Source organism: Orcinus orca, chromosome 12, assembly GCF_937001465.1.
Source record: "Orcinus orca chromosome 12, mOrcOrc1.1, whole genome shotgun sequence".
In the NCBI taxonomy this organism is placed as follows: domain Eukaryota; kingdom Metazoa; phylum Chordata; class Mammalia; order Artiodactyla; family Delphinidae; genus Orcinus; species Orcinus orca.
The window spans coordinates 26,704,472-26,716,970 of NC_064570.1; the positions used below are offsets into that span (position 1 = coordinate 26,704,472).

A 12,499-nucleotide genomic window follows, 5' to 3' on the forward strand; every position below is an offset into this window, starting at 1 on the left:
GGAGGAGCTATCTATACAGATTTACCCTCCTCCTGGCTTCTCCAGCTACCCTAGCTCCCAACTCCCAGATGGAGGTTGTCAAGTAAGAAATGGCCTCATAAGATGCATTCCAAAGGCACTTCGAAGAAAGGAGTCAGTTTAGCAGCTTAGCTTTGGCTTAGCTCTTCGTGACCCCGAAAGACCTTAAAGCTTAGGCAGATTTAGAACTTGTCATTGGATTCTCTTGTTTGAAATGGATGGTAGCATCCTTCAAATGAACATATGTATGGGAAAACAAGCATATAAGTTGCAGCCTGTAAACCGAATAGTCATCAGTGTCCTGTAAAGAGTCTTTCCGGCCTGATACCGTTTGTCAGGTTGTCACACCGGCCACCCAGTTGCCTTTGTGAGTTGGCAGTCCTCTGTAAAAGGCCTGTTTCTTTTCAGATTTGGATCCTTTCCTTTCGTTTTTGTTCTCGCTCGTTACTACTTTTAGGTATTGGATAGGTTCCAAAATTTGAGATCCTCTATTTGGGGATGTTTTGAGTGTTGCAAAGAAATTGAACAGATAGAATGCCGTGTCTAGTAGAAAGATAATAAAGAGAGCAGAACACCATGTTCTGAGTCTCACTTTTTCTTTCCTGCAGAAGATTGAAGGGATGCTTTGCGATTCAAGTCCCTTTCCTTGGCCTGATACTGAGTCTCTGGTCATTTGCTCTAAGTATACCAAGGTCTTAGCTTAGTCACATTTTTTGCACTCCAGGATGATAGTCTTAATTACCTAATAGAATCGAATGTATTTTCACATCACAAGCCACATACCCCTGAAGGTCACTAGCAGGGTGAGTCCGAGTACAGCATCTGTGCAGAGCTCCCAAGGTGGGAGTCAGTGCTCTGTCACTGCAGGTGTCGTCAGCCTTCTGCTCTTCTCAGCAGTTCCCCGTTTAATAGCCTATGATTCTGGCTTTGAAGTGGGCACAGAAGTGGCCAGGAAGTATTCTTCTACTTTTGCTGCACTGCTACGTTTCCTATGCAGAGAAGGTGCCAGAGAAGCAGTTCGATTCCAGCCCAGCCCACAGTGTCTCCCATCAGAGCTGGCAGAAGCCACAGCTTGAACCAATACAGATTTGGCTTGCAAACCTGAGAGGGGAAGTGGTAGATGTACCCACACGGAGCAAACCTAGTTGGTAAGCTTCTGATTGAGACCGAACACTGTGGCTCCTGGCAGATCCCATTCCTGCCTTTGTTGGCTTTCCTCTGTCTCCCAGGAAAGTAAAGTTGTCTTGGAGCTTTGATAGTCCTCTTCCTTGAGAGTGGTTGCCTTCTCAGTAGAGTCCAGGCTGACAGAAGCAGAGAGACCTAAACTGCAAGAGATGAATACACCGACTCTGGGGCAAGGGATCAAGTGCTGGTGTTGAATATAAATTATACTCAGGGCTGTGTTCTCACACAGCAATGAAGATGCAGAGAACTTGAAGTTACAGAGAAAGTGAGATAGGGGATTACTGATATTTGATTACTGTAGGCATGTATTGGAAATGACGAAATGCAGTGCAATTAAAGAGTGAACTTGAGGGACTTCCCTGGCGGTCCAGTGGGTAAGACTCCGCGCTTCCAATGCAGGGGGCCCGGGTTCGATCCCTGGTCAGGGAACTAGATCCTGCATGCATACCACAACTAAGGAGTCTGCATGCCACAACTAAAGATCCCTCATGCCACAGCTAAGACCCGGCACAGCCTGCCCAAATAAATAAATAAATCTGTCTACCAAATGAGAAAAGAAAGGAACAGAAGAGCAAGTATCCTGATGCTTTGAATAAGTTGAATGCAAATATATATGCGCATACGTTTTTAGAAGGGGCTTTTACTTCTTAATTTACAGCTTTATGTACTATTTGAATTTTCTAACCATATGATAGACATTTCTTTTTTAGATAAAAAGAATAAATGGGTTATTCAGGTGAGGGGATTATGGACCTTTCAAAGTTTTATCTTCATAGTCTTTGTATAATATAGAAAAGCTAATGTTATTTTTAAAAATAAATCAATTGAAATTTTTATTTTTATTTCTTGTTATAGGCAAGTGTACAATTAATACCTACTCTGATACCTTCTCTCTCAGCAATTCTATAAATGTAATTTAGTCCTGTAGCCAAACTGTGAGTGCTTCTGTGCAGTTAATAAGCAGTTGTATATAGGGCCTTAGGATACTAGATAATTGGAAAAAAGGAGAATTGTGGCTAAGAAATTATCAAGAGCTATTCTAGATGACCAGGTTTGCTCTGGGAGAACCCTTTACATTCTTTTCAGAAATCTACTGGCTTCTAAATTGTTTGAATTCCTGTGGAATGGATTTCTATCACAAATGATGTTATTAAAACCCTGATCTGGGGGCTTCCCTGGTGGCGCAGTGGTTAAGAATCCTGCCAATGCAGGGGACACAGGTTCGAGCCCTGGTCCGGGAAATCCCACATGCCGCAGAGCAATTAAGCCCGTGCGCCACAACTACAGAGCCTGCGCTCTAGAGCCTGTGAGCCACAACTACTGAAGCCCGCGTGCCTAGAGCCCGTGCTCCACAACAAGGGAAGCCACGGCAATGAGAAGCCCGCGCACCGCAACGAAGAGTAGCCCCCCTCGCTGCAACTAAAGAAAGCCCACGTGCAGCAAGGAAGACCCAATGCAGCCAAAAATAAATAAATAAATAAATTTATTTTTAAAAACCAAGCAAAACCCTGATCTGGCATCTTTTGCTCTTTTTTTTTCCTGCTAATTTTGCTCCTCCTGCTGTTTTTCAAATCTAAATGCGGATCTGCTTTAATATAATGAACCAGCCCGTTTTGCTTTCTGACTTCTGGAAGAAATTGGAATAAGTTATGATGTACCAAATGAAGGCGGTGCTGAAATCCAAAGTGCGTCCAGACTCCCCAGTGTCGAGCCTGCTTGTGAATGCCTTGAATGAAAAGCCATTCTCTAAGACACACATATGAGATATTTTTATATCTAGTTTTGTGTGCCTTGTTTTCCTTTCTGGTTCATCACTGCCCTTTGTAGCGTTTTATTATCCCCCATTCCCCCACCTAAATTAAATCCTCTGCTTCTTCTGAATCTCACCCACCTTCAGAGCTCTTTTGGAGCATCCCCTCAGCCCTCAGTGATGTCTGACTGGGTTGGGAGAGGTGATTGTTGGGGAATAGAGGGAGCGGAAGCTAGCAGGGTGGGCTGGGGCCAAAGTTTGGAAGATATTTGGAAGCTAAGACACTTGGACTTCATTCTGTAGTTAGTGAGAACTCTGTTAGCTTAGGGATTGCTTTTAATGGTGACTGCAGAATCCAGAAAAAAAAAGTGATTTAAACAAATTAGGAATTTTTTTTTTTTTTTACCTACATCAAACATGGAAGTGAACCATTGCTAGTACTTGTTCAGCAGCTTAAAAATGGCAGGGCCAGATCTCAATTATTCCCATAGCCTCTCCCTCGTGATTGCCTCCTGGTTACAAGGCAGAAGCTCTACCCTGAACATCACATCCAGGTTCAAGGCAGGAGGAAAAGGAGCGGGAAGGAACAAACCCACCTGTGTCTGCTTCTCCTCTGAGGAGCATTCCCACAAACCCCACCAGCAACTTCAGTTTTCAACGTTTTGGCCAGAACTGTGCGTTGTGGCTAACTGGGGTTCTGTTAGAAAAGAAGCATCAGAGAATAGATATTTATTGGGCAACCAGCATGGATTGACCCAGAGCCTTCCCTATGCAAGTTTGCAGTATGAATTTCCAACCGAGAAATATTGCATCAACCATTCCCTCCACCCCCCCACTTTTTTTTTTTTTTTTACTATAAAGCACAGTTTTTGCCTCGCCTCTCATGAGATTATCAGTATTTTGACCTTTTGGAAATAAACATTCAAAACTCATGTACGGGACTTCCCTGGTGGCGCAGTGGTTGAGAGTCTGCCTGCCGATGAAGGGGACATGGGTTTGTGCCCCGGTCCGGGAGGATCCCACATGCCGCGGAGCGGCTGGGCCCATGAGCCATGGCCGCTGAGCCTGTGCTCCGCAACGGGAGAGGCCACAACAGTGAGAGGCCCGCGTACCGCAAAAAAACAAAACAAACAAACAAAAAAAACCTCATGTACGATAGAATGAAATCAAATGCTAAGTAGTGCAGGGAAGCCTTGGAGTGTAGTAAAAGAAAGAAATATGTTGGAGATACGAATAGCTAGAAAAGATTTCATGAGGAGACTTGAACTGGACTACGAAAAATGGCCTGGATTCTGTATGACACTATCATGGTGCATACGTGACATTATACATTTGTCCAAACCCAAAACACCACCAAACGCGAACACAAACGTGAACTATGGACTTTGGGTGATAATGATGTGTCGGTGTAGCTTCATCGAGGGAAGCAAATGTACCACTCAGTGCAGGATGTTGTTGGTGGGAGTGTGCATGTGTGGAGGCAGAGGGTACATGGGAACTCTCTCTACTTTCTGCTTAATTTTGCTGTAAACCTAAAACTCAGAAATAAAGGCTATTTTTCTTTAAAAAAAGAAAAAAGATGGATTGGATTTAAATAGTTGGAGAGATGGTAAGGCTGATGTTCCAAGGAGAGAAGAAAAACAAATAAGGTCACAGATGTAGAAATGACTGCAGCATAAGACAGCATGTGAAACTGGGTTGGCCCATCGTCTTAACCTTTAAGCTAAATGTTCAATAATTACCTGGAATGAATTGGAATAAACTTAATCTTTCATTATTTACCACTCATTCCTACTGAGTTTTTCAGCGTTAACATAAGAAAATTTAAAGTTAAGTATTTTGCCGTTTTCTGCAGAGGAGGAGGGAGTAATGATTCATATTCTGCAACCATGTGTATATGTGAAGCACAGATTAAACTCATTCAGTCAGCTAATACTCAAAGGATTAAAATTACTTTCATGTTTCTTTGCAAAACTAAGTCCACTGCTTATTTGGGATCCTTTCTGAGAACTGTACATTTACTACCTTGATAATTATATTTTGCATTTAAGTACAAAATCTTTTCTGTTTTGTGGCCAAAACTCATGTTGTAAAACACTAGCATTAGCCATTTTAGTTTTCTTTCAAGTTGTAATCCTGTTAAAAGTAAAAACTTCTTTCAGTTGGTTACTTTAATTAAGGCGAGGATAATAAAGTTGAGTTCTAATTATTTTTCTTTCCCAAGTTATTTAAACAGTTGCTTTTAATTACACATTGAATTTAATTGAATTCAATTAAATTGAATCTAATTGGGTCTAATTGATAAACTCCCTACCCAGCTGTTGAAATTTAGACAATGAACTACAACCTGTAATTTACCATTTCTCAGTGAGACTGGAAAACAATATGGTTAGGGTTTTCACCTCTTTTCTCTACTTTGACCTGGACTTGGCTCAATCATAAACATTATTCGTATTATGGGGCAGAGATCATTTGTGTAGCAGCTTGCCTTGTGACTGGTGATAAATCGCCAGGAACGTACGTCACCCATGGGGATGAAAAGGCTTTTGCCTTTTAATCTGGTTTATATTAATACAGGAGGAAAATACAGCATTTACTATTCTCTTTATAGTGTTGCCATCTGGCTGGAGGAAGGCTTTTGTTTATTTTTTGTTTGCTTTTAAATAAAAGCCTTTTGGGTTGAATGTAAAGTGTGTAGTGTTTACTCCTGTCAGCTAAATGTATCAGAAGGACTTTGTAACACGAATCAAGAAGCTGCTTTTGGTGATAAACAAAAGACCTTAAGAATTAATTCCCAGTTGTTTCCACAAAATATATGGAACATGTGCTTTTCTGAAATGCTTTTCTTCATTTCAGCTAAGGTGGACTTTTTTTGGCTTTTTAACAAACAGATTATCAAAACAAATTAAGTTGCTTTGGATAAAAAATTTGGGGTTCACAAACCCCTCAAAGGTGAAATGCCTGTTTTGTAGCCTGTCTGATGTTTCCAGCCAAAGTCTATACTGTTCTCATGCTTTATCCCATGCAGTATAGGCAGTGTTCTGTATTTGGAGACTGACCCTGGAATTCCCCAGATACTCACTATAAGTGATACTGGGCAAACCTTTCTAACACGTGGCTGCCAAAACAGTCATTTGATTTTGAGTCTTGCCTGACATAATGTCAAAACCATCCAAAGATGACACTAACTAGCTTTTGTTTTCTGACGTGGAGTGATGTGACTGTGAGCTGACAATTCTTTTGGTCATCTTTTCGCTGCAGTCTCAGCAGCCGTCAAAAAATGGGCGATTCCCGTGGCCCCGTGTCTCCACGGACCCATCTCGTGGGTCTAATGCACACGTCTGTGTCCTCTCCCTCGTCGCTCACCTTGGAGCATCTGCGTTCTCACCCCTGTGCACTGGTTTGCACACCCAAGTTCCCATGGGGCCGGCTCGCGTCTGCCCCTCCCCCTGGCACACGAGGTCTCCCGGCTCCACAGCCTCTTCTGCTTACAGGAGCCCTGAGCCCGTCATGCGTGGTGCCCACCCGTCCAGCCCACATCTCTTGTGTATACCTCCACGGGAGCATTGGGCCTCCCGGGTCCACTGTCACCTGTGCCCCTCGTGTCTTCCGGTCACACGTGTGTCCGTGGTTCTCCCTTGTGTAAATATCATGCCCCCACCCCCGTGACCCTTGGGCACTGACCCGCGTGTGTTGCTGGTGAGCACACCCAGGACCATGTCCTCACGGCGCCTGTACCCTGCCCTGCCCTGCCTCTCGGAGGGACGGCTGGGGAGGGGGCCGGCTGCCCCATTACCAGAATGTACAGCTCGTAGATTTTTTTTTTTTTTTTTGCGGTACGCAGGCCTCTCACTGTTGTGGCCTCTCCCGCTGCGGAGCACAGGCTCCGGACGCTCAGGCTCAGTGGCCATGGCTCACGGGCCCAGCCGCTCCGCGGCATGTGGGATCTTGCCGGACCGGGGAACGAACCCATGTCCCCTGCATCGGCAGGCGGACTCTCAACCACTGTGCCACCAGGGAAGCCCAGCTCGTAGATTTTTAACGGGCCTTTTTCACTTAGAAGCTGCACATTATAGAACATTAAACAGTTTGTCATAGAAAAAAAAAAAAAGGGGGCGAATGTGTACTTTTCTTTTTACTTACCTTGTCATTAATACGTTTTATTCCTGGGCTTTTGCCACAATTTGTTTGGGCTACATCATCTACCCTCTCTTCCTCTCTCCTTACCTTCTTCAGGCATTTATTCAGTGTCACCTGTATGCCAGATAGTGGGCTAAACACTAAAGGTACAGGGGCTATAAAGATGAAGGCACCATCCCTGCCCTCAAGTTCCTCTGTCTGGTAGAACTTATCACAGTTCTGCACCTGGCTAAGTATCAAAGACGAAGTTGATAGATGACGAACTGTTAATAAACAGCTACATGTATCTGTTTCATTCTTCATGCCTTATTGTTCTGAAGATGAGTGATGTTTCTGGTGAATTCTGTTCCCATACATCACATAACTAGGCACAATGTTGGATTATATTTGGAAAATCAATGTCTTTGCATTGTCTCCGTATTGGACAAATTTCTTTGCTTTTCGGCTGAATATCGTTTTCCATCACTGTCATAATTTGTTTTTCATTATGAAGAAATGAAGTTATCAGAAAGTGACTTTCAGTCACTCTTCGTTGTTGCTGGATGCGCACCCTCCAGATTTTAAAACCTCCACAGGGTCTTACAAGCCTCTAATGTAGTCTAGTGTAGCCGCCAAGTCATTACTTTTTGTTTTATCTGGAGTGTGTGAAATGCAAAGAAAAAGTTCTTAATTGAATTGTTTCTGTCAACAGAATGAGTAAGGAAGATGCAGTGTATGACTCGGGTACACATTATTACCAAATGTTCTCATTTAATTGCATTTCTTTTTGCAACAAGAAATGAGCAATAGAGTGCTGAATAAATAGTTCATGGTTCTTATTGCTGCCAGGCTAAATGTGGGCAGGTGTTGTGCCATACCATGAAGTGGTTTATCCTGGTGCAGGGGGGCAAATCAGACTCGGCACTGTTTTTCAGTATCTCTAGTTACAGACGTTGCCATGGCACAGTACCTGTAAGTTTGCATAGTGAAGTGGCTGCTTCCCCATCCTGAGCAGTCTATGAAAGATTAAAGATATTCATCAGCATCTACCCATATTTTCTTTTCTTGACCCGCCTGCAAAATGGCCTTTAAAAACACCCCAGGGGCTTCCCTGGTGGCGCAGTGGTTGAGAGTCCGCCTGCCGATGCAGGGGACACGGGTTCGTGCCCCGGTCCGGGAAGATCCCACATGCCGCGGAGCGGCTAGGCCTGTGAGCCATGGCCGCTGAGCCTGTGTGTCCGGAGCCTGTGCTCCGCAACGGGAGAGGCCACAACAGTGAGAGGCCTGCGTACCGCCAAAAAAAAAAATAAAAAAAAAACACCTCACCTCTTTCCCAGCCAGGCACACTTCCTCCATTCCGTGTTTCCTCTTCCTACCTACTCTCTTGCTCCCTGGAGTTCGTGGCTGGGACCCCATTTCCTGCAGGATCTGAAGCAGAGGAGACCCGGAGCGTCTGCGCAGGGTCCCTGTGTGGTGCTGCCCTGGCTCCTGCTAGGCTGGCCACACTGACTCTGCTCCTCCCCTGCTCCCTGATGCTTCAGCTACAGACAGAGGTTTCACCACAGTCAATCGTGTCACTTTCTCCCCTTAATGGTTACATAATCACCTCTTATGATTAAGAGTTAAGGGTAAGTAGAAAAATCTGAATAATTATTAAATTATCCAGAAAGTGGCGTTCTTAAGATAACTGGTTTTAGTCTGATTTCCTTTTATTAAGATGATAACCTTTTTAAATACATTTCCAGCGGGCTTGTTGGGCCTCACCGTTCATTTATCCAGAGTCCACTGAAGCTAGAGTAGTTCACAGCCAGAAGTGCCGTGTGGCCATGCTTCAGTGACTTTCCATTGCCTTCATCATAAAGTCCAAACTCATGGAATTGGAGGACACATTGACCTCGGCCTGTTTGTCTTATTTTCAACTGCCTGCCTTACTAAACCCACCATTCTGACTGGTCAGTCCCCTGATGCTCTCTCGTTTTTTTTTTGCCTCGGTAGTTTTGCATATGCCATGTCCCAGCCAGGCGTGTTCTCTGCTTCCCCACCACTTATACAGATTCGCTCCATTCTTCAAAATCTTTATCCAGTGAAGTTTCCCATCACTACTACCCCCTGTAGCACCTCCTCCCACCTCTGAATCCCTGTAATACTATACCATTTATTTGGTTATTAGTCCTCTATAGTGTATTGATTTTTGAAAACTGAATTGGTCTGGTTTTGCAACTGCATGTATTTGCATATTGTCTCCTCCAAAGGATAATGAGCATCTTGCAGGTGGACGCTACGTCCTACAATCTTCATATTCTTAGGGCATGGCACAGTGGCTGGCCCATGGGAGTGTCTGTAAATGTTTATTGAAAACACCACATAACATTTCTGAGCCTGGGAATATTGTGGTTCCATTGATAGTAACAAGGAGACTGAGTTGGCTGATTTTGTGAGGACAGTTAGTTCAGATTTTGACATAGTTTCAAGTGATAGCAGAGATACATGAGCATATATTCCTTAGAGGTGGAAGACTGTTTATAAATGCAGATTTGCAAGTGACTGAGGTCAAGATTGTGCTTCAGGCCATGATAGGGAAGAATGTTTCTAAAGGAAGAGAAATTATTGGGGGAATCAAAAGCTCCCAGGGGTCTGGAAAAGGAAAAAGCGATAGAAAAGATGCGTTATTCACTTAATATTATTTTCCCAGTACTGAGCACAAGGTGTTCCGCGGAGTAGGGTGTTGACTGAATAAATGTGAAGAAAACTGAAGTGAAGTGGGAAATTAAACCTAGGTTTGTCTCATGCTGACTCCCATGGGCTTTGATTATTCCTATACAACTTCACGTACAATTATGAGGAATTTAAACTGAAAAGCTCTCCATCATGTGGGTTAATCAGAAAAGTCATTAGAAGTTACGAGATTGCATTATGTCCTTCTTATCCTGATGCAACTTTCATAAATAATATTGGATAAAACATTTAATAGCTATGACTTAAATGCTACAATACTCCTGGCAGCTATATTAGAATAAATTTTAACTGTCAAGCAAATAAGCAAACAGATCTCATAAAGCAGAACATTTTAGGTGAAACACTCTGAATTACCTGAGAGTTACTCTGTGATCTTTATATGTTGTGATTTTAAACCAGTACATTCTTCAATTGCCAGAGCAGTATTCTGCGGCCAGATTTTCAAATACGCTATTTATGATTCAGGTTCTGTGATTCACTAAGAAAGGCTCAGGACTCAGCATACAGTCATACTTGTGGCTAAGATTTATCGTAGCAAGAAGACGTAAAGCAAGACAGCGCTTGCAAGGCCTGCAATGTTGACTTTTGTTCTGCACGGGTAGATTGAAACTATGAGATTGAGACAGATGAAGTTGCAAAATTCAACCATTTTTAACTACAGAAATGACAGTTGTGTGCAGTTCAGCCTCTCGTTCTGTCTTCTGGTTTACTCCCCCAAAGTTATGTGTGTAGCCTGTGGGGCTGGATTCCACAGAGTACGACCCATCATACAGAGCTGGGAATTGAGGGCTAAAGTTTTGCTGTTTCCCAGCCCACATGCCACCCTTTATAATGGTGACAGAAGTACATAATTTTTGTGGAGGTCAAGACTACCTGTCATTCAGTGAGTTTAAACTCAGCATTGTCCTTAAGGTCGCAGTCATAAATATCTTACAAGAGTAAGCATTTTACTAAATTAAGCATTTGTTGGACCAGTTATCTTGATCAATTGAGAGAAGACTCTTCAACCGGACCATCCAGCCAAAAATAGAAACAAAGCAGTGGGAACCCCATGACCTTTATGGGAAGACACTGCAATGAATGGTAGAGGATATGGATTACAGAGACACCTTGGTGGCACTTCCGGGAGCTGCAGAATTTTTACTGGATGAAAGCTCCAAGTGTCTGCTGCCTGCATATTTTGTTGCAGAGTGATTTAGAGGCAGAGTCCCAGACCACAAGGGTGCTTCTCTCCATCCTTCCTCTTGTCTTTAATACACTTACATGTGACACTAATGGAATAAAGCTTTCAAGCTAGCAGGAAGATCAATAAAAGTTTTATAAGGCTAGCAAACACTTATTGAGCGTCATAGTATATGGCTTAGTTTTCTTTTTTGAAAAATGAAAAGAGATTCAAATAAATAATACTGGAAAGTCACTTGGGTCATTTTAGAAATGGTATTATTTTAATGGTAAATTTAAAAATAGTGTATGTAATCCTACCTGCTAGTTATCTAGGATTTCCAGATTTTTAAATGTTTAAATCTTAAAACGAATAAATTCTCCCTTTTCATTATGTTCTCAAACAGTGAAATTCCCTGCACTTGGTTTAAAAAAAAAAAAAAAAACACCTCAGAAGATTTTATTTTCCTATTATGATTGAGGGTTCTTTTTTTTTTTTTTAAGGCTCACACTTACTTAATGTGATGGTAACTTGAAAGGTATTAAATCTCAGAAAACTGTCATCTCTCTAAGCCCCAGAAAGATGGATGATTACCTCTTCCCAAGCCAGGTTGTACCCTGGAAACTGTACCAATAAGTCCCGCAACCTGAGGCCCCCAGGAGGTGCGATTGTACCTGAGCTGAAAACCTCTGAAAGCAGCAGCAGAGCCAGACTCTGCTCCCCAGGAGCACTGTCCCCAGTTTGACACAGGTTTGCTTTCCCTGTTAGCGATGAGCGAGCACAGCCCAGAGGAACTAGAAACCTTGTTTCCCACATTGGTGTAGGAATAGGGAGAGAGCCTAAAATACCTTCCACCATGTATTGAGCCTTGCAGTGGGCCTGGCAGTCTCTTTTAATTTTCACAACTCTGAAAGTGTTTTCCTGCACTGCAGATGGGGAAATGAAGGCTGAAAGGTTAAGTGATGTGCGGCCGGTTCACAGCTTCTAAGGGGCAGAGCCAGGTCAACGGACTCCAAAGCACACCTTCCCCACAAACTCAAACACACAGCTACACCTCCGAGTGTGGGAGGCCCAGGACCTTGAGGAACGGCGTAAACGCTGAGAGAAGGAGTGCTGAATATTTGCTACACACCTCCTATATGCCAATCCGTGTTCTTAACATCTTTTCAACTAATCCTCCCAACGACCCTGTGAATTAGGCAGATTCACCCCCGTGTTACCTACTTAGAGAAGTCAAGAAACTTTGAAGGTCACTGAGCTAGTTAGTAGCAGGGCTCACAGCTGAACCCAGGTCTGTTTGAGTTTCTCTTCCCTCTTACCATGATAGAGTGTTAACCAAAATGGTTTTTGGAGAAATAAGGACCATTACATTGGTGGAAAGGAAAGACCAATAGAAAAGCAGAAACATAGCCTGAAAACTTTAGACAAATGTTCAACCTAATGGTTAAAAATTAACAGTATATAATCTTGGGCTAAATAGCCTGACAACTTTTTAAATTACCTTTATTTTACTAAATTTAACCTGTCAG

General features: G+C 43.0%; 1 protein-coding gene across 5 annotated transcripts in view; it reads left to right on the forward strand.

The window, feature by feature from the left end:
- MAP7 (microtubule associated protein 7) overlaps positions 1–12,499 on the forward strand; it is a 166,371-nt gene that overhangs the window by 87,718 nt on the left and 66,154 nt on the right. The gene's annotated exons all lie outside the window — the stretch shown is intronic.